The 24,264-nt window shown below is 38.9% G+C and overlaps 1 protein-coding gene across 6 annotated transcripts in view; it reads left to right on the plus strand.

Annotated features, from left to right (window-relative positions):
* Positions 1 to 24,264, plus strand: part of FBXO34 (F-box protein 34) — a 90,581-nt gene that overhangs the window by 54,037 nt on the left and 12,280 nt on the right. The window contains exon 2 of one of the 6 annotated variants that reach the window (XM_040477215.1): positions 3,629 to 3,710. The exons of 2 other annotated variants lie outside the window; for them this stretch is intronic. The gene's annotated coding sequence lies outside the window, so the exon portion shown is untranslated. Of the gene's footprint in view, positions 1 to 3,628; positions 3,711 to 3,992; positions 4,549 to 11,826; positions 11,961 to 19,578; positions 19,603 to 24,264 lie in introns of those variants that run through there. 3 more of the 6 variants (XM_040477220.1, XM_040477217.1, XM_040477218.1) reach the window with 3 other exon arrangements.

Genomic DNA, 24,264 nt, shown 5'->3' on the forward strand with positions numbered 1-24,264 from the left:
ATTTAGGGTGTTGTTTTCTTGAACTACTTACTTGTTTCCGCTCTCTTGCCATACTGTTTTGATTACTGTAGTATTTTTGTATGTTTTGGGAACTTTATTTTTCCCACAACAAATCTTACTATTCTTTTTAAATTTAGATAAGAATTATATGCCATTAGATTTGTGTTTTAAAAGTATACAGTTCATTGGTGTTTAGTATAGTCACATAGTTGTGCAGCCATCACCTCTGATTAATTTTCATCACTCCCAAAAGAAACTCCATATCCATTAGCAGTTGCTCCCCATTTCTTTGCCCACCGAGTCCTAGGCAACCGTTAATCTACTTTCGGTCTCTATAGGTTTGTCTGTTCTACAGATGGATCATAAAATATGTGACCTTTTGTGTCTGGATTCTTTTACTTACCATAATGTTTTCAAAGTTCATCCATGTTGTAGTACTGTTATAAGCACTCTGTGAAGGTACACACGTAAGTTGTATCTGTCTACAGTGTCAGCTCTATTCAGTCATGAAGCAGTGTTAACATAATTATAAAGCAGGTTCAGGATTCCAAACTCAGTGACATTTCACCACATGATTAACTTGGCTTCTTACACAGCAGAGCACAAGACAAGTCACACAACACAGAAGATCACACAGGGGGTGGGAAATTAATGAACCAAATGAGGAGTCAGTCTGTGAGCGACCAGTTGAGATCAGGCCTGGGTCCTGTTCGGGTCAGCTCTCAGCACTTACTGCTTATTATGTTCAAGCAGTGAAGGATCTCACCTCTGTTCAGAGATCAGTTGGGCAGAGCCTTCCAGCTGCAGCTGCCTTTTTAAAGTGGTCAGACAAAGAGGGGTCAGTGTCTAAAGAGTCTGACAGCTGCAAAAATCCCCCCCCCCCAAAGGATTTAATCATTTTTGGGCCCCTGCAGACCTCCTCTGCTTCTTGTTATCACTTCTGGGGTGTCATTAACTGGTGCTGGTCTTGACGATAATATCTTGTAGCTGCAGTACCCTTAACAGTGTCATTGCTTGACAAAGGCCCTTGTTTGACCTGAGTGACTCCATCTTGCTCTCTACAAGTACTTGTACCAGTACTTCATTAATCCATTGTATGTATACACCGCCATTTGTTTATACATTCATCCACTAACGGACATCTCATTTGTTTGCACCTGTTTTAAATAGTGCTGCTATAAAATTTTGTGTACAGGTATTTGAATATCTCTTTTCAGTTCTTTGGGGGTATATACCTAGGAGTAGAGTTGCTGGGTCATGTGTTAATTATTTGTTTCATGGTTTTTTTTGTTTGATTTTAAATTTTGATCTTGTATCTGGTAAGTTTTTGAGCTATGAGACCAAGTAACTTTTAATTTGATTAGTAACATGAAAGCCCATAACATGTAGCTTGGAAGCAGTGACAGATTTTTGTCTCTTCCCTTTGAATATGTTAGTGGCATGTTTGTTTTTGTAATGTGATGGCTGGCATCTTTGTTTTATTCCTGAATATAGGAGGGGAATGTTTTAAATATTTTGATATTAAGTATGCTGTTTCATATAAATTTCTGTTAGTTTCTTTTTATTAAGGTCAAGTTTTCCTAGTTTGGTAAGAATTTTTTTGAAAATCAGGAATAGGTGCCGAGTATTCTTCCTTTTTTTTTTTTTTTTTTTAAATGTTTGTTTGGGGTGCCTGGGTGGCGCAGTCGGTTAAGCGTCCGACTTCAGCCAGGTCACGATCTCGTGGTCCGTGAGTTCGAGCCCCGCGTCAGGCTCTGGGCTGATGGCTCAGAGCCTGGAGCCTGTTTCCGATTCTGTGTCTCCCTCTCTCTCTGCCCCTCCCCCGTTCATGCTCTGTCTCTCTCTGTCCCAAAAATAAATAAACGTTGAAAAATAAAATAAAATAAAATGTTTGTTTATTTTGAGAGAAAAAGAGAGCATGCACAAGCAGGGGAAGGATGGAGAGAGAGGAGAGAGAGAGATGTGGGGCTCAAACTCCCGAACCATGAGATCATGCCCCTGGGCCAGAAGCAAGAATCAGACACTTAGCCGACTGAGCCATCTAGGTGCCCCTGAGTGTGACTTTTAAGAATTTATTGAGATATAATTTCTTTCCTTTAACTGTTAGTGTTTCAGAAGCATTGTTCTTACCCTACTTGGTTGATAACTTGTTACTTGAGTGGATTTTTCTTCCCTTCCAGACTGTTGCTTGGTCACACATACACAAAACACAGTAGCAGGAGACTAATAGAAGACTAAATGCTGGTGAGAAAACTAATATATATTGTGTATGTGCGACCAATCTGAAAACCAGTCTAAGAACTCTATTCTGGAAAAGCTGTAGTGCCAGGTTCAACAATGATGCAGAGCTGTACGTGTTAGGATGTAGGTCAACATGTTTCTTTTCTTCAGTCCTCTTATTTCCTTCATTTTTTCCTGTAAACTAAACAATTTAAAATCTTGTTATTCAGAATAAAGTAACACACTCCTTTAAGTGTTTATAAATATACTCCATAATTGGTTCTGCTCCTCCCACCTTGTTCCTGATAAAAAACAATGCTACAGAATGCTTTGAGTTTTCAGCAAGTGGCAAATTACCTCTGTTCACAGGGTGTTCATCACCATAGTAACAAGGAGACAACTCGTTCTTGAAGTGGGGCAGGATGCTGGTCCATTGCTTTTCAGAAGGACCTAAGACAATCCAAATACTTTTGTAGACTAGACACCAGGCCTGCTTAAGGTGTGTCTAAACATCCTCAGTATACACAAGTCGCAGATGACATAGTTTATAGAAGAAGTAAAATCCCTAGTTGAGGTTCTGTCACATCACAGAGACTCCAAAACAAACCCAGATGGACTTTACTTTCTGCCTAAGAATAATCAAATAGCTTCCTATTAAAAGCTCATCAATTCATAATCCCCCCACATTGAAGACAGCTGGTAGTGAAGGTCAGGAGGACGAGGGAATTGAATGAGGCAAAGGTAAAAAGTGATTTTTAGGTTTGGCCAAATAGTGTGGGTTTGGGTCACAGGTAATCTTTGGTTTAAATAGGCATGCTTAGATTTTGAAGTGCATGGTGTTAGATCTTGCTATGAGACAAGGTTGTTTGGAACCTAAATCTCAGAGATTTTCCTTAAATGTGTTTAAAGCTGTATTTAAAGCTAAGTCCTGGGGAGAAGGTTGGTGGAAAGAGAAAAAGAATATATTAGGATTTGTTGTCTGAAACACCTACTATGATTTTAGAGGATGTCAACAATAAAACTAAATTTTCAGGTAGCTAGTAAAATATAGAGGACTATGTAATCTTTAAAAAATTTTTAATGTTTATTTATTTTTGAGAGAGAGAGCAGGAACAGGGCAAGGGCAGAGATAGAGAGAGAGAGAGAGAGAGAGAGAGAGAGAGACAGAGACACAGAATCTGAATCACAGAATCACAGGCTGTGAGCTGTCAGCACGGAGCCCAATGTGGGGCTTGAACCCTTTAACTGTGAGATCATGAGATCATGACCTGGGCTGAAGTCAGATGCTTAATTGACTGAGCCACCCAGGTGCCCCCCCCCAAGTGATGCCATTTTGGGCCTGTGGTTTTCTTTTTAACAAGGGTGTGGCACAGAAAAAAATATGATGAGCTTTTCTTTTTCCTTATAGGATTATACTGGTTGCTGAGTTTGAGAGTAGACCGTATGGAGAGCAAGAATAGAATTCAAAGACTAATGGGAGACTAATGCAGGTGAGAAATTGTGGTTAGAACAGAGTATTAGCAGTGGAGGTGGTGAATGGCACAAGCTGACTCTTGAACAACATGGGTTTGAACTGCTTGGGTCCACTTACATGGATTTTTTTATAGTACAGTACTGTAGATGTATTTTCCTTATGCTTTTTTTCATATTTTCTTTTCTCTAGCTTTATTGTAGGAATGCAGAATATAATGCATGTAACATACAAAGTATGTGCTAAACAACTGTTTATGTTATCAGTAAGGCTTCCAGTCAGTAGTAGGCTATTAAGTTTTGGGGGAGTCAGAACTTATAATTCGGATTTTTGACTGCATAGGGATGGGGAGGTGTCTGTGCCCCTAATCCCCGCTGTTGTTCAAGGGTCAGATGTAGTTGGATTCTGAGTATATTTTGAAGGTAGAGCCAATGGGAATTCCTGATGTGGTTTGTGAGGGAAAAAGGGGGTCAAGGATGACTCAAGGTTTTTGGCTTTGGAAATTGGAAAAATGGGTTTGTTGATTACTAAAATGGGGAAGATTTTGGGAGGGTGGTGGTGGAACGTGCACAGGGAGTCAGGATTTTGATTTTGGACATGTTGAGTTTGAGATGCTTGCTAGCTTATTAGACATCTAGGTGGAGATTTTGAATAGTCAGTGTATAAGCCTGGAGTCCTGGAGACAGGTTTGGGTGGCCACTTGGTATAGCATGTAAGTTGAATTTAGAGCCATTAGACTTGGGTGGAGCATTTAGCCAGTTCCCAGTCTAGACTATATGAAGAGCCTGGGATGTCTCCGTGAACTCACGCATGTTGCTGCAATGTATCTGAAAATTTCCAGAAAAACAGTATGGTTGGTGTGTATCCTTGACATGTTTTTTAAAAAAAATTTTTGCTAAAATGTTTGAGATGTGTGCTTGTGTTTTTTATATTTCTATACAGCTGGGATAAGCTGAGTGCAGTTTTGAATGTACATTCAGTGTTTCTCACAGTAGAAATCATACATAAGCAAACACAAAATTCACATTCTATTCAAGTTGTTCCCCAGTATATCTGTCAATCCCATATAGCAGAATTGATTGTACTTAATTAAAAGTTCCTGGGGGCGCCTGGGTGGCGCAGTCGTTTAAGCCTCCGACTTCAGCCAGGTCATGATCTCGCGGTCCGGGAGTTCAAGCCCCGCGTCAGGCTCTGGGCTGATGGCTCAGAGCCTGGAGCCTGTTTCCGATTCTCTGTCTCCCTGTCTCTCTGCCCCTCCCCCGTTCATGCTCTGTCTCTCTCTGTCCCAAAAATAAATAAACATTGAAAAAAAAAAATTAAAAGTTTCTGGAGGTGGGGATGGGAGATTGAGGGGGTGGGGATAAAAATCTGCCATGAAAACTAGAGAATCATTGCTTGGAGGCCCAGGAAGGGGCTGAGGGAGATTTGAGAAAATGTCTTTGAAAAGCAGTTTATTTTGGGGGCTCCTGGGTGGCTCAGTCATTTGCACATCTGACTCTTTGGGTTTCAGCTTAGGTGTTGATTATAGGTCATGGGATTGAGCCCCACAAGAGAGGGAGAGAGAAAGAGAGAGTGCATGCATGGGTGAGGGAGAGGGGCAGAAGAGAGGGGGAGGAGAGAATCCCAAGCATGCTCCATGCCCAGGGTGGAGCCCAACTTGGGGTTCATCCCACCCTGATCCCATGCTGTGGGATCATAACCCAAGCCAAAATCAAGAGTTGGATGCTTAACAGACTGAGCCACCCAGGTGCCCCAGGTTCTTCTCTTTGAAGGGAGTATACTATTCAGCTTTGAGATATGGAGACTCAGAAAATTAGGAAGAGCTGGGTAGTAATAGATGCAGTGAGACATCCTCAGAAGGAACTTTGTGGTTTAGTAAGTGAGCAGCTAGAGAGATTAGAACAGTTAAGGGAATTAGCTGAAGATCAGAAGAGTATGAATACCTAGGAAGTTAAAATCCATTTGGTTATATCAGCTGAAGAAAGTAACTAAAGTTGATTAGGCTTTAAGGAGGAGCTTAAAAAATTTTTAAGGCATGTTTGTTATGCCTTTAGGAAAGTGTAGGTAGGGGGGCTGAATCTTCTTGTATTGAGCAAGTTCTTTGGTTCTTAAGGGGATTATAATCAGTTGTGGGTCAAAAACTGTAAGATTCATCATAGCTTGGTTGAATTCTTTCTTAGGTTATTCTTCTTTCTTTGCTTTTTTTCATGTGTAACCCAAACCTTCTGGTTTAATAATGTTGATACCAGGAGAGGAGACAATATGAATGAAGAACTTAGGTATTCCAGTTTCTGAAATTGGAATTTTGATCTCCATTATGACTTAATAAATTTACGTGAATTTTTAGTATAAGCTAGCCTTTGGAACCCTGTCAGCTTAAGAATTGAATGATAAAAGTGTGTTTTCTGGTCCTCCATCAATGTATGAACACATGGGTAGGTGGTCATCTCATGATTCTTTGATTCTCAGACTTTGTATTTGCCACAGTAAGGAAGTTCTGTTCAAGAAACCAAATAAACATTACACTTTATTTGTTTTTGTTTTGTTTTGAGCATGAAATAACAGGATTGGGTAATATTTTTTTTTAATTAAAAAAATTTTTTAAGTTTATTTTGAGAGAGAGAGTGAGAGGCGGAAGGGCAGAGAGAGAAGGAGAGAATCCCAAGCTGTCAGCACAGAGCCTGATTGTACAGCACAGAGCCCTGTGCGGGGCTGGAACCCATGGATCATGAGATCATGACCTGAGCTAAAACCAAGAACCAGACAATTAACCCACTGAGCCACCCAGACGCCCAGGAAGTTGGATGATCTTAAAGGATTTTTAACCAAGTCTGATGTTTCTTGATACTTTTGAATCATTCTCTTTCTAAAATTTTAACTTTGTTAAAATTTATTATTATTGTTATGATTATGATTTTCTAGTAATCTCTATACCCAGTGTGGGGCTCGAACTCACAACTCTGAGATCAAAAGTTGCATGCTCTTCTGACTAAGCCAGCCAGGCAGCGCTTAAAATTTTAACTTTCTACTCAATATTATTTTGGAGAGTCAATTTTGTTTCTGGATTTGTGGGATATGGATAGAAATGTGATAGTGGGATAGAATTAAAACTTTTTTTAATAGAAGAAAGAAGAATAACCTAAGAAAGAATTCATCTAAGCTGTGATGAATCTTGATGTACAGTTTTTGACCCACAACTGATTATACCCCCTTAAGAATCAAAGAACTTGCTCAATACAAGAAGATTCAGCACCCCTACCTACACTTTCCTAAAGGCGTAACAAACATGGCTTAAAAATTTTTTAAGCTCCTCCTTAAAGCCTAATCAACTTTAGTTACTTTCTTCAGCTGATATAACCAAATGGATTTTAACTTCCTAGGTATTCCTTGTGCAACTTTTTTTTTAAGGGGTATTTGGGAATTAAAGTACTTGTTTAAGACCAAAAAGAAAATTTCACAATAATTTGTTTTTTCTGATAAAATTTCCCTCTTGAGGCTTCCCATTGCCTATTTTTCTAGGTTCTTGCTAGGAAAAATGTTAATTTCAGTACTGCTTTTCTTTACCTCATGGCTGGCCTTTGTTTTCATGTTAAGTTCAAAGATCGTGTTTTTCCTGTTGGATTTGCCTGTTTTTTGTTCCTCTTCTGATGTTTCTCTTTTCCCCTTGCCATCTTCCCAAATGAGAACCTGTAGAAGGAATTTATCTGTAGTTTTGATTTGTGTGTTTCCTGTAATTGTGCAAGCAACTTACAGCTGAGTTGCCTCGGATAGCCATGACATCACTTCTCTCTTTATATCAAATTTAGTTTTAGTGATAAAAACTTAGGAAATACTATACACTGATGCTAACAGTGAGTGACGTAAATAATAATCTCTTGATTTTTATATTGCCTTTCCCTTATATTGTCTTAAACTCACTTTTAAGGCTTTTTGTATGTGTTTCCATAAATCTTCTAAAATTTGCTTCAAATCTAGGGTATTTCAGGAATGGTTTGTGCACAAAGCAGGATCAGATTCATTTCCTAAAAGACTGCTTTCTGTGACATTGTTTTTCAATTATCCTGATGTTCGTATTCCATTTCTAGATTTGTCATAGAAAAGGGCACTCATATTCTTTCTAATGAGTTTTATTTACTAAAAAAAATTGTTTCATGATATGGTTGACTGTAAAATAGCTTTCCAAAATCTTATGCTTTAGATATATTTTTTATATATGATATATATGCTTCATACTTCCTTTTCTTTCCATAAAGACCTTTCATGTACCATATGCTTTATTAGTCTGCTTCCCAGCTAGAATGTATATCTGATGAAGACAAATACTTTTATATTTAGCTCACTGCTGTATCGCTAATCTTTGGAAGAGTGCCTGGTAAATAGTAGATGCTTAGTAAATACTGAGTGAAGAAAAGATCTAGTTGGTACCTTCGCTCACAAACTGTGAGATTTGAATAGGAGTAATGATTGCTTGAATGTTCAAATTAGAGGCTGGAAATTATTTTATACTTGTGAAACGGAAGAAAATTCCCAAAGGTAGGAAAGGCCTGGTCTCTTTATGCCCCCCCCCCCCACAGGATAGTTGCAATTTATTGTTTTTTAATTTTTTTAATTAAGACTCTATACCCAACATGAAGCTTGACCTCACATCCTGAGAACAAGAGTCTCATATTCTAAGGAATGAGCCAGCCAGGTGTCCCAGTAGTTGCAATTTGAGTGTAATGCTAGTGTTGCAGATTTAGATGAGAGTGGGTCCAAAAATCTCTACCATCTGTGTAGTTTTAATCAAATCTCTGTGGTATGCACTTATATTATAAATATATTAATAGTTTTTCCTGTGCTGCTCTCATCTTCTCCCGCACTAAATAATTTCTGGTCTGGAGTATTATTTTGTAAATTTGAGTAACATGTGAATCATCCAAAGGAAGAAATTCATTAAGACCCTTTTTTTTAAACTTTTTTTTTTTTTTCTTAACGTTTATTTATTTTTGAGACAGAGAGAGACAGAGCATGAACGGGGGAGGGTCAGAGAGAGGGAGACACAGAATCTGAAACAGGCTCCAGGCTCTGAGCTGTCAGCACAGAGCCCGACGCGGGGCTCAAACTCACGGACCGCAAGATCATGACCTGAGCCGAAGTCGGCCGCTTAACCGACTGAGCCACCCAGGCGCCCCAAGACCCTTTAATATAAATAGAATTAAAACATTTTTACGTTGCATTGTTATGTAGTTAAATATGTATGAACAAAACTAGTAAACCCTGTATGCTTCTAGTTCTTATACAACTATAAACTATTTAATATACTTTATACTTTATTAATATACTTTAATATGCTATTTAGTTTCATATTATTTTGATACTATTTTGAATAAAGTTTGAAAAACTAAATTGATGCTTACAGTATAAGTGCTGCCATTCACTCTGCAAATTCTGTTGTGTTTGTCACATTAAAAAAAATTTTTTTTTTAATGTTTATTTATTTTTGAGAGAGACAGAGACAGAATGCGAGTGGGTTGGGGCAGAGAGAGAGGGAGACACAGAATCCGAAGCAGGCTCCAGGCTCTGAGCTGTCAGCACAGAGCCTGATGCGGGGCTGGAACTCACTAGCTGTGGGATCATGACTTGAACTAAAGTCAGATGCTCAATCAACTGAGCCCCCCAGGCGCCCCGTGTTTGTCGCATTTTAAAGATACTGTGATAACTCATCTTCTCTACTTTTTTACATTTGAGCTGCTGCTGAAACCTTTGTTCATTGTTTGGCTTTCATTTTTCCTTCATTAAATCAGGGTTTCAGGCACCTTGGAGCATGTCTGTAGGTGTTCAATAATTATTTTCCACATGAATTCAGGAACTGAAGAACTTCCTATTTGATTATCCTTGGGTATTTAATATTTTTCTCACCTATACATCCCACTCAGAGTAGAAATAAGAATTATAGTAAATGTTATTCTCCTTGAGGGCGCTGTTATATGAAACACTGAATGACTGATGTAAAGGATCTGCCTCTGCATGAAATTAGGTCTAGCACTGTCACCTGTCTGTAAGATCCCAGGTAATGCAGGTTAGCTTCTGGTTTGCTTCTGGGTAATGTTTGGTTCTTTGCTAATCACTGTAGAAGGCTTCTTGGATACAAAGCTCTTTCTCAGATTGTCTTTTACTATGCTTTCTAAAAGTTGGAAATGTTTAATACATGATGGGACTAAGTGTCAGTTCCTGAAGTAACATATATTGTAAAGTGTTTTCATAAGGAGAACTTGGTGTACCTCTTTGAATCTTATTTTAAGAGAGAGAGAGAGAGAGAGAGAGAGAGAGAGAGAGAGAGAGAGAGAGAGAGAAGGGCTGAGGGAGAGAAAGAGAGAGAACTTCAAGCAGGCTCCATGCCCAATGTGGAGCCTAAGGCAGGCCATGAGATCATGACCTGAGCCCAAACCAGTAGTCAGATCCTTAACCAACTGAGCCACCCAGGTGCCCCTTAATCTTTTATAACTTAAAATGTAGTGTTTTGAGCTTGTAGTGTATCAGAAAATGTTGACCTTTGAAGTTATGGCTACATCCCTACTTGATCTTGAGCAGGTTTCAGTTTTTGAGCTTTTATCTCCTTTCAGCACAATGGTTGCAGACTTCAATACAAAAACATTAAGGTTATATATAGGTTTGTGGTGACATGAGCATGGGGGAATAGGCATATGGAGACTGGGGAGGAAAGAAAGAAGGAGCAGCTGATACCTTTGTACACAACCAAGATGCAAACGATCTGAGGAACAGAAAGAGGGCAGATGTTTGCAAAAGTGCTTTGTAGATACAAAACATTTCTTACAGCTCAGGTGCTGGTATGTTTAGGGAAGATACTTGTTTTATTTTTCCAGTGGCTACAGTTTATTAGCTTATAAGACCACCTTTCTTAGGGAGTAGGATCCTGCTTAGAGGCTGACAAGAGACCCACAAGTCACAAATTCCAGCAGTTTGTGAATTATGATTGGTTACTTTATTTGTACTAATAGTCTGTTTCTAGAAGATTGGCAGTATGAGAGGAATAGGCTTATTGGTAGAAATTTGGGGGTGATGTAGTTTTGTATCATTTCTTAACTCTTAGTGTGTTTGGCTTTGCTGTTTGGTATGTACAGTTTTGCCACCTATTAACCCAGCAGTGAAATCTGATCTTGGTATCAGGTTCTCCTTTGTGGTTTGGTTTATTAATAATTGAAGTACCTAAGGGTTCTGGGTGTGAACTCTGCATACTTTGTAATTGATTTAGAAAGAACCAGGGAAGTTAAGATTTTCTATTAAAGTAATTAATAAAGCATTGTGGCTTTGAAATAAATATAATAACTGTTACACCAAAATGACCAAAACATGATAATAGGACCCAGTTTGTGTTTTTATTGCCCTTAAAGATGAAAGTATTTTTAAACTTCTTGGTGCCCTTTTCCTTTCTAGTTTGGGTGTGTAGGAGTCTGTTTATCAGAAATATTTTAGCACTGATGTTGGTTTGGCATTAAAAAAAAATCTATGTAAACATGACCCTGGACAGCTGTGTTTAATATAGTAAAGAACCATGGGGAGACTTTACAGTATTTCTTGTTGGGACTTCATGTCTGTATATTTTAGTATTTAAAGGATGTGGTTTGGGGCTTTGAAAATGAGAAGGATGTTGCCTAACTCATAGCTGAATGTCTGCTTATCTAGATTCTGTCGTGGAGGTTATTAGCAACGTAAAAGTTGTTTTTCCTCTACTTAAACTGACAGGATTAAGTTGGAAAACTTCTGTGGAAGTATTTGTTTGCACATGGCTGGTGAGTAGGATTTTCTTTAAAATCTGGCATTGCATAGAAATTTTTAGGTAAGTAGGGTGCTGGAAAAAAGTGGCTACTCAAGCCAAACTGTGTTTTGCTTTGCAGAAAAGTAATGAAGATTAAAAGTGACCATGACCTGGAGAGCATCTCCACTTCTTCCACCTCCCATCACTGAGCTAGCAGTGCACTAGGTCAGGAAGTGGTGGGTGGAGTTGTTTAGTTGTATCAACTTCCTGGTCTGCCCAAGTATCGATTAGTCAGGCACTCCCATGTTCCATTTAAAAGATGGTTGCTGATCTTTTAAAAGAAAGATTTCCATTAAATCCTTAGGTTTGACATTGATTCACTCTAATGAACACTTGCCAGGTGCAAGGAAGGCCCTGTGCTGCATGCTCTGTGAGAGCTACAGAAAGGAGTATGATTACTCATACCTTTCAGTTTACGGTATAGTAGGGGAGAGGAAGACAAGATAGACCAAGGTAAGTGTCCCATGGGAGGCATATAGTAGCTATTCCTTAATACTGCTGGGTGAGGGTGGGGCAGTGGATGAGATCCGGGCAGGAGGGGCCCAGCTGGGTAAGCAGTTTCTGTAGTTGTACAATGTACTACAGTAGTAGTACAGTGAGTAAATGATAAAGATGGTAACAGGTAGGGAAGAAAGGTTAAACAGTCCCTGTGACGGTAAAAGGAAAGATACAAGGAAGAACTAAGACAGGAGCTGTTAATCAGAAGCCTTGAGATTTCCCCTGAATTCTGTGCAGAATACTTTGTGTGCATGCCCTGGCCTTTTTTCTTGGGCAGAGGACTTAGGCTTTTCCTCAGATTCTGAAGTGTCCGCAGTTCAAGAAAGATTGAGAACCATTGTGTTATCAACTTTCGATGACAGAGGATGAGCCTTTATAAGGAAGTCATGGGGTAGAACAGTTTTTCCTTGTGGGAGGTATTGGGGGGGTACTGAGTTTATGAAGTTGTCTCTGGAGCAGGGCAGTGATTGCCTTGTCAAACTGGTTTTCCCACCCAGCAAGTCCTGTGGGCCCATTAGTAGATTGCATGACAATGAAGAGTAGGTATTTTGAGTCCAAGGAGTTTATTAAGTATTATTTCCCCCTTTATTTGGAGGCCAGATTGATGAAGGTTTGAGAGACTGGGATGCTATTGCAGAATAGTTCCCGGCGTTTACTTTTCGTGGAGCTCCTTTTTTTTTTTTTAATTAATTTTTTAAATTTTATTGTTTTTTAAATTTACATCCAAATTAATTAGCATATAGTGCAACAATGATTTCAGGAGTAGATTCCTTAGTGCTCCTTATCCATTTAGCCCATCCCCCCCCACACCTCCTCCAGTAACCTTCTGTTTGTTCTCCATATTTATGAGTCTCTTCTGTTTTGTCCCCCTCCCTGTTTTTATATTATTTTTGTTTCCCTTCCCTTATGTTCGTCTGTTTTGTCTCTTAAAGCCCTCATATGAGTGAAGTCATATGATTTTTGTCTTTCTCTAATTTCACTCAGCATAATACCCTCCAGTTCCATCCACGTAGTTGCAAATGGCAAGATTTCATTCTTTTTGATTGCCGAGTAATACTCCATTGTATATATATACCATATCATCTTTATCCATTCATCCATCGATGGACATTTGGGCTCTTTCCATACTTTGGCTATTGCAGATAGTGCTGCTATAAACATGGGGGTGCATGTGTCCCTTTGAAACAGTACACCTGTATCCCTTGGATAAATACCTAGTAGTGCAAATGCTGGGTCGGAGGGTAGTTCTATTTTTAGTTTTTTGAGGAATCTCCATCCTGTTTTCCAGAGTGGCTGCACCAGCTTGCATTCCCATCATGGAACTCTTCTTATGTGTAAAGTATTCTGTGCTTGATCTCATAGGGGGAATCTATAAAATACCATACAGGGTCCCTGCCCTTAAGGAGTAGATGGTATCTAATGCTTTCCTTTTGGCTTTTTGTTCAGCCTGGATCTGTGTATGTTCAGTTAATCTTTGAGTCTTTGACCATTTCCTGGGCAAAAGAAACATTTCTTTTAAAATGAACTTGAACTGACTTTGGTTTGTGACTTAATTTTCCTTTTAAAGAATGGAGAACCACTGGGATTTGAGGGTTTAGGAAATAGAATCATTATTATACTGTACTTGTAATTAGGAAGCCCTGTACAGCTGATTTGGTGACTTCTGAGCAAATCTTTGACTCTTCTATTTATTTTTATATCAATATGTGTGTATACACACACAGCTTTGTTTAAAAATGTTATAAAGCACATTTTAAAAAATGACCTGTCGGGCACCTGGGTGGCTCAGTCAGTTAAGTGTCTGACTCTTGATTTTGGCTCAGGTCATGTTCTCATGGTTTCCTGAGTTGGAGCCCTGAGTCGTGCTCTGTGCATTAATCACATGGAACCTGCTTGGGATTCTCCCTCTCTCCATCTCTCTCTGCCTCTCCCCTGCTCACGCTCTCTCTCAAAATAAATACTTAAAAAAAAAAAGACCCATCATTTAATATTCTAAGATGAACTGCTTGTATAACCAATTATTTAAAAATATTCAGGGGCGCCTGGGTGGCGCAGTCGGTTAAGTGTCCGACTTCAGCCAGGTCACGATCTCGCGCTCCGTGAGTTCGAGCCCCGCGTCGGGCTCTGGGCTGATGGCTCAGAGCCTGGAGCCTGTTTCCGATTCTGTGTCTCCCTCTCTCTCTGCCCCTCCCCCGTTCATGCTCTGTCTCTCTCTGTCCCCAAAATAAATAAACGTTGAAAAAAAAAATTTAATAAAAAAAAAAATATTCATTACACTTTAATTGGTCAGTTTCCACATTTGTGAAATGTGAATAAATAATAATTGTATATATCTCATACAGTTGTCCTGAAGATGAAATTAATGTTTATATGTGCTTAATAAATATCAATGGCTATGTTGTTAATAATATTAATATTTTAATACTAATACTATCATTTCTCCCTTCCCCATGGGTGAATGTGGGGGGGTGAGTATTGTTATAAAAGAATTTACAATGAGGTATCTTTAAATAGCAAAATTTCTTATGCATTTATTGAAATGTTTATATTTATCTTTAAAGTTATGAAAGTTAAGTGCACTTATCCATAAGGCAGGTTCAGTTATTAATAATTATACTGCTCATTTAGGTCACAGAATGAGGGAATTGAAAGCCATATCTGTTTAATTAAGAAATGGATTGATTGATCTTGATCACTGTTGTCTTTTAGTTCTTTTTTATTTGATTGTTTTTGTCTCTCTTTTTTATATACTTTTTTGTTCTCTAATTTATTTCCTGTTCAATTTTTAGTAACTAGTGTGGAGTAGGGCAAGAAGAATTTATATTGGTTGGTGCCCGGTGTCTGAACCCGGAAAGAGTGACACATCAGATAGCCTGGGGCTTAGTGGAGAGGGACTTACAAAGAGTCCTGTGGAGCTGTTTTACCCAGGAACCACTGAACTCCACCACATTTTCCTCCAAATCAGACTGTATGCAGCTTCACCCTGTGTGTGTATAATGAACATTTCCAGGCTTATTCATCCATTGTTTTCCAAATGCTTCCAATTATTTCCCCTTTTTAAAAACCAGTAATTATGAGAAAATTCTGTTATGTACAAAAATGTAGAAATAGAGTTACGAACCTGCACTTAGCCATATCCAGCTTTAACAGTTTATCATCTCATGGCCAATCTTATTTGATCTATACTCCAAACCATTTCTTCTGTCCCGTATTGTTATGAAGGAAATCTCAACTATCATATCACTTACTCTAAAAAGATTTTAAGATGTATATCTAACAGATAAGGACTTAAAAATACATATATACACACATATATATTAATTTTTATAGTATGTCTATTTGACTCAGCATCCATTATATTTGGCTGGTTTCTTAAGGGTTTTTTGTTTGTTTTTTAAGTAGGCTCAACACCCAACATGGTGCTTGAACTCAAGACCCTGACATCAGAAGTCACATGCTGTAGTGACTGAGCCAGCAAGAGGCGCTCCTTGTTAAGTTTCTTTTAATGGGATAGCCTCCCCGCCTACACACCGCACCCATCCCCAGTATGTCTGTCTTTCTAACTTGGACTTTGCTTGAAGAAACCAGCCTTATTTTGTTCTATAGTGTAGTTTCCCTGCTAGATTTTACTGTTTGTATTCCTCAGGTGTGTAATATATTTTTGTCTCCTGTGTTTTCTATAAATTGGTAGCTGGCTTTAAAGGACTGACCAGGTTAGAATTTTTTTTTTTTTTTTTAATGCCACCTTTTCCTCTCTCAGGAGCATGTGCTGTGTTTCAGGTTTGCCCAGATCCATTAATTCAGTAAAAGTTAGAAAATTGTAACATCTGTTTCTATCATTCCTTCCATTTATTTTGAATCAAAACCTATCAGAAAATTTAAAAAATTTTTAAATAATTTTTTCAGAGATTGAGCATTTTTAAAAAAGTTTATTTATTTTGAAAGAGAGAGAGTGTGCAGGGGAGGGACAGAAAGAGAGAGAGAGAGAGAGAGAGGGGGGGGGGGGGGGGGGGAAGCCCAAGCAGACTTTGCACTGTCAGTGCCCTAGATCCCGACCTGTGGCTTGATCTCATGAACCGTGAGGTCATGACCTAAATTGAAACCAAGACTGAGCCACCCAGGTGCCCCCGAAATAAAATTTTAATTTAAGGCATTTAATGGCTTTAAGTGTATTTTATTTTGATTTTGTAGCAGTACTGTACATGATTTGGTGTTGAGATGTGCTGTATACTCTATTGGGTAGCTGACTACTGCAGAGAGCAACTTTAGACCCATGTGTTTCATCTAGGTAGGAAGTTGTCTTAGAGTGCTTACCAGTAGTTTTTTCCCAGCTAGAGATAAGTATGAGGGGTGAATATGCATTCTAATGAGTGTGTACTTCCCTACTTGTATAATACTATAAATTGCTGTTTTAAAGTTTTACCTACTTGTGTAATTTTTTTTCTTTTTAATGAGCTTAGGCACTTAATTTTCTAAAACTGTTTCTGGGCTTGATTTGGAATCAGGAGCAATAAAGTCTAAAATATGTCTGCTTAGTACAGTTAGCTTTGGTATTACTTACTGAAGACCTTGGTTTTTAAATTGTGCAATTTTCTTTCTTATAACTGTAGAAGGGCGGCTTGGAAGGTAATCTGATTTTGTTCAGTTTTCCCATTTCACAGCTGTTATATTTTACGTTTGAGAGTTATCAAGGAGTCTGGGGCTCACTTGGTGTCCTTAAGGACTTTTCAAATAGTCCCCTACTAATATTTATAATATGATAATATTTTTGTTTCTGGAAAGGATTTATTTAGGGAAAAAACCCAGTTTCTTCATTGGTATTTCGTTTAAAGCAAGCATCTGAAGCTGGTGCACTAGAAAGTAGTTGAAGACCTAGTGATTTTGCCAGGTCAGTGAAGCTCATAAGAATATCTGGTGAGTTTAATAGAGGAGCTTTTCTTCAGTAAATCAGAAAGTGACCAGATAATTAATTTCTTTCCCCTCATACATTGTACTGCCTTTCTTCCTACTCTTTTCAGCTCTTGTTCAAGCTCAGGGCTTTTGAGTTGAACTGACTTCTCTCTTACTGCTCAGAGCCAAGAAGTTGAATTTATTCTTCAGATACATCTACAGTGGAATAAACCTGTTTTTCACTTTTCTGTGGGGGATTTTGTGTGTTCGCTTTACAGATGAACTTGGACTTTGGATCATATAAATGGACATAGAAGGGAAATTGAAGTACTAGACCAGGAAATAAAAATTCAAGGTTTTCAGCAGTTTGCCAACTGGAGCTCCAGCAAGTTATTTTTGGGGTATCTCTTTAGAAATAATGGTACAAGAAATCTCTTTAATGAATAGCACTTTTGTTTTCTGGGGCTCCATATTGCCACTTCATATTGTGTTGGATCCAACACAAAACTATAGTGATCCATTTGAGCTGCTTGTACCGTAGAGATGGATGTTACATTCTCAGCCTGTCTTCCACATTCAGGCTGTCTCTAGAATATAGCATCCATTCGAATTCAACAAATGATTTTTGAATGAGGCTCCAGAGGTGCAGTGGTAAATCAGGCAGACAAGTGTTCCTATCCTTGGGAGTTTACACCTTAGTAAAATTGTCCACAGAGGTACGTCCCTAGGTGGAATAGTGAATTCAACAGAAGTTCCTCTTTTGCCCAATTGTCTGAACATATCCAAAGCTGTTTTTTGAGGGCAGTCAGGCATACAGAGAGAAGACGACAAGCCAGGTTTTGAAATTTCACAACATAATGTTATCTTTTTTTTTTTTTGGGGACAGAGAGAGACAGAGCATGAACGGGGGAGGGGCAGAGAGAGAGGGAGACACAGAATCAGAAACCGGCTCCAGGCTCCAAGCCATCAGCCCAGAGCCTGATGCGGGGCTCGAACTCACGGACCGTGAGATCGTGACCTGGCTGAAGTCGGACGCCCAACCGACTGCGCCACCCAGGCGCCCCAAATGTTATCTTTGTTGACTATGACTTTGGTGTGTAGAAAATAATGGATCTTCTGTCAGTAAACAAGAAACTTGTTAGTGATTTCTACCTCTTGTTATTTGTCTCTTTTTTATTCTAAGATTTTGTGCTGAATTGCAGTAGGTTTTCTTAGTTTAGACTTTCTGAAGTAATGTTTCTTCTCTCTTCACTCCTCTCCCCACCTTTAGTGTTGGCTAATAGGCTTAAAATTTATTCTAATATTATTTGGTTGATCATTAGTTACTTCCAATCCTTTGGCAAGTAGCTAAATATAAACATGGTTACTGTATATCCTGTATTTTTCAAGATAATCTCAATTTCAAGTGTTTTGGTCCATTTTGGTATAGATTTAGTTTTTAATTTAGATATAAATGGCCCTTTAGGTCAGTGCTCTTTAACCTGAGTCCATGGATCCTGATGAGCTTTAGGGAGGTGGTTTGTGAATCTCCCGAAACAATAATCATGCCAGACTTTGTGGCTATGTGTCCTTTCCTCAGGGAGTGATGAAGTTTGGGGGTGATGGTGGGGGGTTCGGAGCCAACGACCAAGAAAGAATTCTTGAAGACCTCTCTAGTGCAAAAAGATGATTTTATTAAAGCATGGGAACAGGACCTGTGGGCAGGAAGAGCTTCTGCACTGGGGTCATGACAGGTAACTCATTATATACCCTCAGGTTGGGAGGGGGTCAGGGATAGAGTAAGTCTCTAAGAAATTTTGGAAGCAAGGTTTCCAGGACCTTGAGGGGCTAGCTGTTGCTACGGAAATGCCATTTATTACCGTTTAGTAAAACCTCAGTCATGAGACCCTTCAGATGTTTATCCGGAGGCTAAGTTTGGAGCATGATTGCCAGCATATATTGTGGAGCAGTTGAGATAGAGGAAATAGACTTACAGGATCCTCACGGTTGGGATAATGTTAAGCTAAACTTCTTTTGCCCCCAGCAAAGTGTCATCATTGAGACAGCTGGGCTCCTAGAGGGAGGTCACTGCTGGTTTCAAGGATTTGTCAGTGGGTTCTAGGCAGTAAGGGAATTTAATTTTTCATTTGCCTTAGTTTCCCACATTACCGTGGCAAGCACTTAAAGCCCTTTCCTTTGTTCTTGGGTAGCCAGGAGTGTCTGAGGACTATCACACTTATTCCACCTGGAAGGTGGGGTGGTGCCAGCCTGTATTTTGCCCTCAGCTTGCCCCACGCTCCCTCCTCAGGGAGCATCCATTTTCTTTCATCAGAATTTTAAAGGGCTTATAGTGGCTGCAAAAAAGGTTAATAATATCCATTGTATTTTGTACTAATGAGATTTTAATAGGAGTGATAACATTTTTCCCCTTCCAGACATGTTTTGCAGAAAGATAGTTGTCCAGGTGTTAATTATTTGGAGCAGTGAGCTCTTGAATGATTTGAAGTGTTCTCTTAAATAAATATGGGTTGTATGGAGATCAAATCAGAATAGCTTTCTGGTTATTTTTATTTTATGATCTTAAAACATTAAGCTTTAACTCATGAATTCTTACATTTACCCCATTGTTAGGGGCTGAATTGCCTGCTGCTTCCCTTTGCATATGTTGCAGCGCTAATCCCCAGTGCCTGGGAATGTGACTGAATTTGGAGAGCTGGCATTTCAAGAGGTGATTCAGGGGTGCCTGGGTGGCTCAGTTGATTAAGCATCCAGACTCTGTGATTTCTGCTCAGGTCATTATCACATGGTTCATGAGACGGAGGCTCGTTAGGTTCCATGTGTTGACAGTGTGGAGCCTACTTGGGATTCTCTTTCTCCCTCTCTCTCTGCCCTTCCCCCACTCATGCTGCTCTCTCTCTCTCTCTCTCTTTCTGTCTCTCAAAATAAATAAACTTAATCAAGTTAAGTTTAAAGTTAAACTTTAAACTTAAGTTAAAGAAGGTAAGTTAAGTTAAAAGAAGGTAGACGGGGTGGGCCCTAATTTAATCTGATTGGTGTCTTTAAAAGAAAGAATTCTGCACACAAGAGAAAGACACCAAAGGCATGTGTGTCCAGAGGAAAGATCCTGTGAGGACACCATAAGAAGGCAGCCTTCTGCAAGCCAAGGAGAAAGGCCTCAGAAAAAAACAAACCCACCGTCCCCTTGATCTTGGACTTTTAGACTCCAGACTTATGAAAAGTAACTTTTCTGTGTTTAAACCACACAGTTAGTGGTATTTTGTATGGTAGCTCTAGCAAACCGATATGCTGCTGATGAAGTAGTAGTTGAGTGTCAGTAAAAAGTGTATAGCAAGGGTAACTATTTCTCTTTGCCTCAAAGCATTTTTGGGGAAATGACGAAGTGTTGTGTATAGCTTCATGTAGTCTAGTACTGGAAAGAGATGGTAGGACCTCTGAAATCTAGATATATATTAATATTCCTATTCATATTGGTCTTACTCTTTATCATTTCATAGTTTTCCACTTGCCTATGGTTATATTTTATCTCATCTGTTCTCTACCATTTTTCTTTCTTTGAAACTAATTGTCGTAAATAGTCTAGTACTGGAAAGAGATGGTAGGACCTCTGAAATCTAGATATATATTAATATTCCTATTCATATTGGTCTTACTCTTTATCATTTCATAGTTTTCCACTTGCCTATGGTTATATTTTATCTCATCTGTTCTCTACCATTTTTTCTTTCTTTGAAACTAATTGTCGTAAATAAATAAGTCTATTATAAATCAACACCAGAATAATATCTGTATGTATTGTCCTGTGTATTCTTCTGTATACAGTCATTCCAACCCAGCCTTATTCTCTGATAATATCATCTGTACTCAGGCCTGTGGCCCAGACTGTCATATTTGCATTAAATTTTTGAAGTTTCTCTTTGTCAGAAATAAAATTTGAGTGATCTTAGTGATGTCTATCTTTGTTGCTAACTTGACTCAGCACATGGGAAACTTTTAAGTTTGTAAATGAGTCAAAAGCTAAAGGATCAGTGTAGATTTCTTAGGTTTGCCCTGCGTTCAGGAATTCTGTTAGTTTTGTTCATGCTGAAGTCTCAGGGTCTAGTCTGACACTGAAAGGGAAGTTAAGTATTTAATAAATGAATGGATTAATTTTAAGTTGGTTATCAAACTCAACATCCAAAATTTAACCCAAATTCTGTTTCCTGTCACAGTTAGACTTCTCAGTCTTTATTTATGACAGTGAGATTAAGCTTACTGATGAAGTCTTCATCCATGTGTTCCTCATCTGCGCTCCCTCTTTTCATAATGTGCTAGGTAAGAGGATAGCCTCTGATTCCTGACTGTGCACACCCAGGCTTCTTGATGTGCTTGCTTGCGTGATCTTGGCAAGTTTTTTTAACCTCCCTCTGCTTTGGTTTTTTCACCTGCAATTAGGGTTAGTAAGAATATGCACTTAGGTTTTTTGGGCGGTGGGGTGGTTGTGAGCTTTGAACAGTGCCTAGCACATAGTAAACATTTTAGAGCTATTATTATTCTAGAAGTGAAAACAGATTATTCTGTTCTTACTTCTTTGTTATTTTTTTATCTCTAGGTCTACGTTGCTTGCTTTCTTTCCCTGTAAACAACACAACTTTTGCCCATAAAACTGGCATGATTTTCTTGGTAGTGGCAGGGTAAATTAGCACTACTTGGGGAGTGATTGAGCAAGATGTACCCAGTCATAAAAATACTCAAACTCTGACTCAGAAATTCCACTTCTGGGAATCTTCTAAGGACATACCTTTAAATGCATAAGAGAATGCATCCATGAAAGTTGCATTAGAACCTCCAGGATTGGAAGGAATATTTATTAAATTCTGGCACTTATACATTAACAGTTTTGATGGGTTTCAAGACCATGTAATAACATGGACAATACTTCTGATAAAAAGCATAACATTGTATATATAATATGATTACAACCATGTTAAGTAAATACATATATCCAGGAATTTCAGAAGATAGGACTTATATATAAGAGCTCTTTTAACCTCCGACTTGTTAAATTCTGCATTTATGTAAAGCTGGTTCTGAAGGCCCATAGTTTACCCTGTAAGTGAGAGGTCTCTATACCTTGTTTGTATACCATTGTCTTTCCTGTTTGGCTTTAGGAATTCCAGGGTTAGTCAAATTCTGGAGAATAGTGAAGACATACCCTCTGTACTCAAGGAAGTTTTATATGAGATTTAAGACAAGTACATAAGCCCTGGTTTGTGATTTTTCTCCAGTAATATGACAATTTGGGCTCCTTGGTGCCTAATGATTGAGGGGTTTTTTTGGTAATATAGATTTCTCACATTTACTCCTTGGAAATACTCATTTTCTTTTAAAAAATTTTAAATATTTATTTTTGAGAGAGCAAGAGAGACAGGGCATGAGCAGGGAAGGGGACAGAGGGAGACACAGAATCTGAAGCAGGCTCCAGGCTCTGAGCTGTCAGCATAGAACCCAATGTGGGGCTCGAACTCATGAACTATGAGATCATGACCTGAGCCGAAGTTGGACGCTTAAGTGACTGAGCCACTCAGGCACTCTGGAAATACTGTTTTAACTCCAAGATTTATTTATTTTTACTTTCTTAAAGTTTACTTATTTATTTTAATAGAGCAAGCAGGGGAGGGGCAGAATCCAAACAGGCTCCTCACTGTCAGCACAAAGCCCCATGTGGGGCTCAAACTCGTGAACCGTGAGATCATGACCTGAGCTGAAACCAAGCATTGAACACTTAACTGACTGAGCCACCCAGGCACCCCTTAACTCCCAAGATTTGAATTGGCTTTGGTAAACTCAAAAAACAGGCTCCAGAACAGCAACCTCTCAGGTTTCGATTGACAGTAAGCCTCATTTCTTTATAAGTGGTAATTCTTAAAGAATACTTTGAACAGCCATTGCATAGATTGCTACTTCAGTCTTGGTTCAACAGATCCTAGGCGATATGTGATAGAAGGAAGAGTAATTACTAAACAGCTGGGCACAGGACTGTGGCTCAGGCTTTATTTCTTTGGTAAATACCCTGGGTCCTATTTCTGAAGTAATTTCCCTACCCCTTCTACCCCTACCCAGGGTTTCTGACCAAAGTCTTCATTTGCCAGATCTTTTGTCTGCATTGATACAGCAAGCAAGCTGTTTTTGCTTGGTGCATTAATATTTGTTACTCTGAATTTTTACTTTTTTGCCTCTTTTCTTCTTTCCTGTGAGGAATAACCTATTTTAAATTCAGGTACCTATAACGGGCCAGCCTGTGCCCAGCTAGCTGGTACTTTGCTCAAGATTGAGGCCCCATGCACGGCAGATGTGCAGTGTGGTATTGTATTTACACTCAGAATTTCATGCTATTCTCTGATTTTTCTTTTATTTTTTTACATTAGTTCTTTTTTTTTTTTTTTAACACTTATTTTTGAGAGAGTGAGCAAGTGGCAGAGGGCAGAGAGAGAGAGAGACAGGATCCGAAGCAGGCTCTACACTCAGTGCAAAGCCCACTGTGGAGCTTGAACTCACAAACCATGAGATCATGACATGAGCCAAAATCATGAGTCAGCTGCTTAACCAACTGAGCCACCCAGATGCCCCTGTTCTCTGATTTTTCATATCAAACATTATTTGGTACCTAATGGATGTTTGAACTGTGTTTGTGGCTGACCTTGGCCTTAGAATGTTTAACAATTTATTCCCCAGGAAAGATGACATTTTTATGTTCCAGTTACATTTGGTCAAAGAGGTTATATGTTAAAGCTCTGATCAGTTCTTTGAAAGTACTGCATTACTCTTAAAGAAAATATTGCCTTAAAAATAATGTTAAATTGGGGCGCCTGGATGGCTCAGGTGGTTAAGCATTGAACTTTGGCTCAGGTCATGATCTCACAGTTAGTGAGTTCAACCCCTGCGTAAGGCTCTCTGCCATCAGCACAGAGCCCACTTCAGATCCACTGTCCCCACTCCCCTCTGCCCCTCCCCTGCTTGCGCACGTGCTCTCTTTCTGTTTCTCTCAAAATAAATAAGGAAACATTAAAAAAATATGTTAAGTTTATGGGGTGCCTGGGTGGCTCATTTGGGTAAGAGTCCAATTCTTGGTTTTGGCTTGGCTAATGATCTCCTGGTTTGTGAGTTCGAGCCCTGCATTAGGCTCTGCCTTGTCAGTGAGGATTGGGATTCTCTCTCTTCCTTTCTCTCTCTGTACCCCCTCATACCTGTGCTCTCTATCTCTCAAAATAAATAAATAAACTTTTAAAAATATGTTACATTTATATATGGAAGAATGCCTGGTTTCAAAGTGAAAAAAAAAAGCTTACTCAAGGAATGGCATTTTGCTATGTGAGAGGATAGAAATTTTCTT

The sequence above is a fragment of the Herpailurus yagouaroundi genome, unplaced genomic scaffold, assembly GCF_014898765.1.
Source record: "Herpailurus yagouaroundi ecotype Mexico unplaced genomic scaffold, PumYag 141, whole genome shotgun sequence".
NCBI classification, from domain to species: Eukaryota; Metazoa; Chordata; class Mammalia; order Carnivora; family Felidae; genus Herpailurus; species Herpailurus yagouaroundi.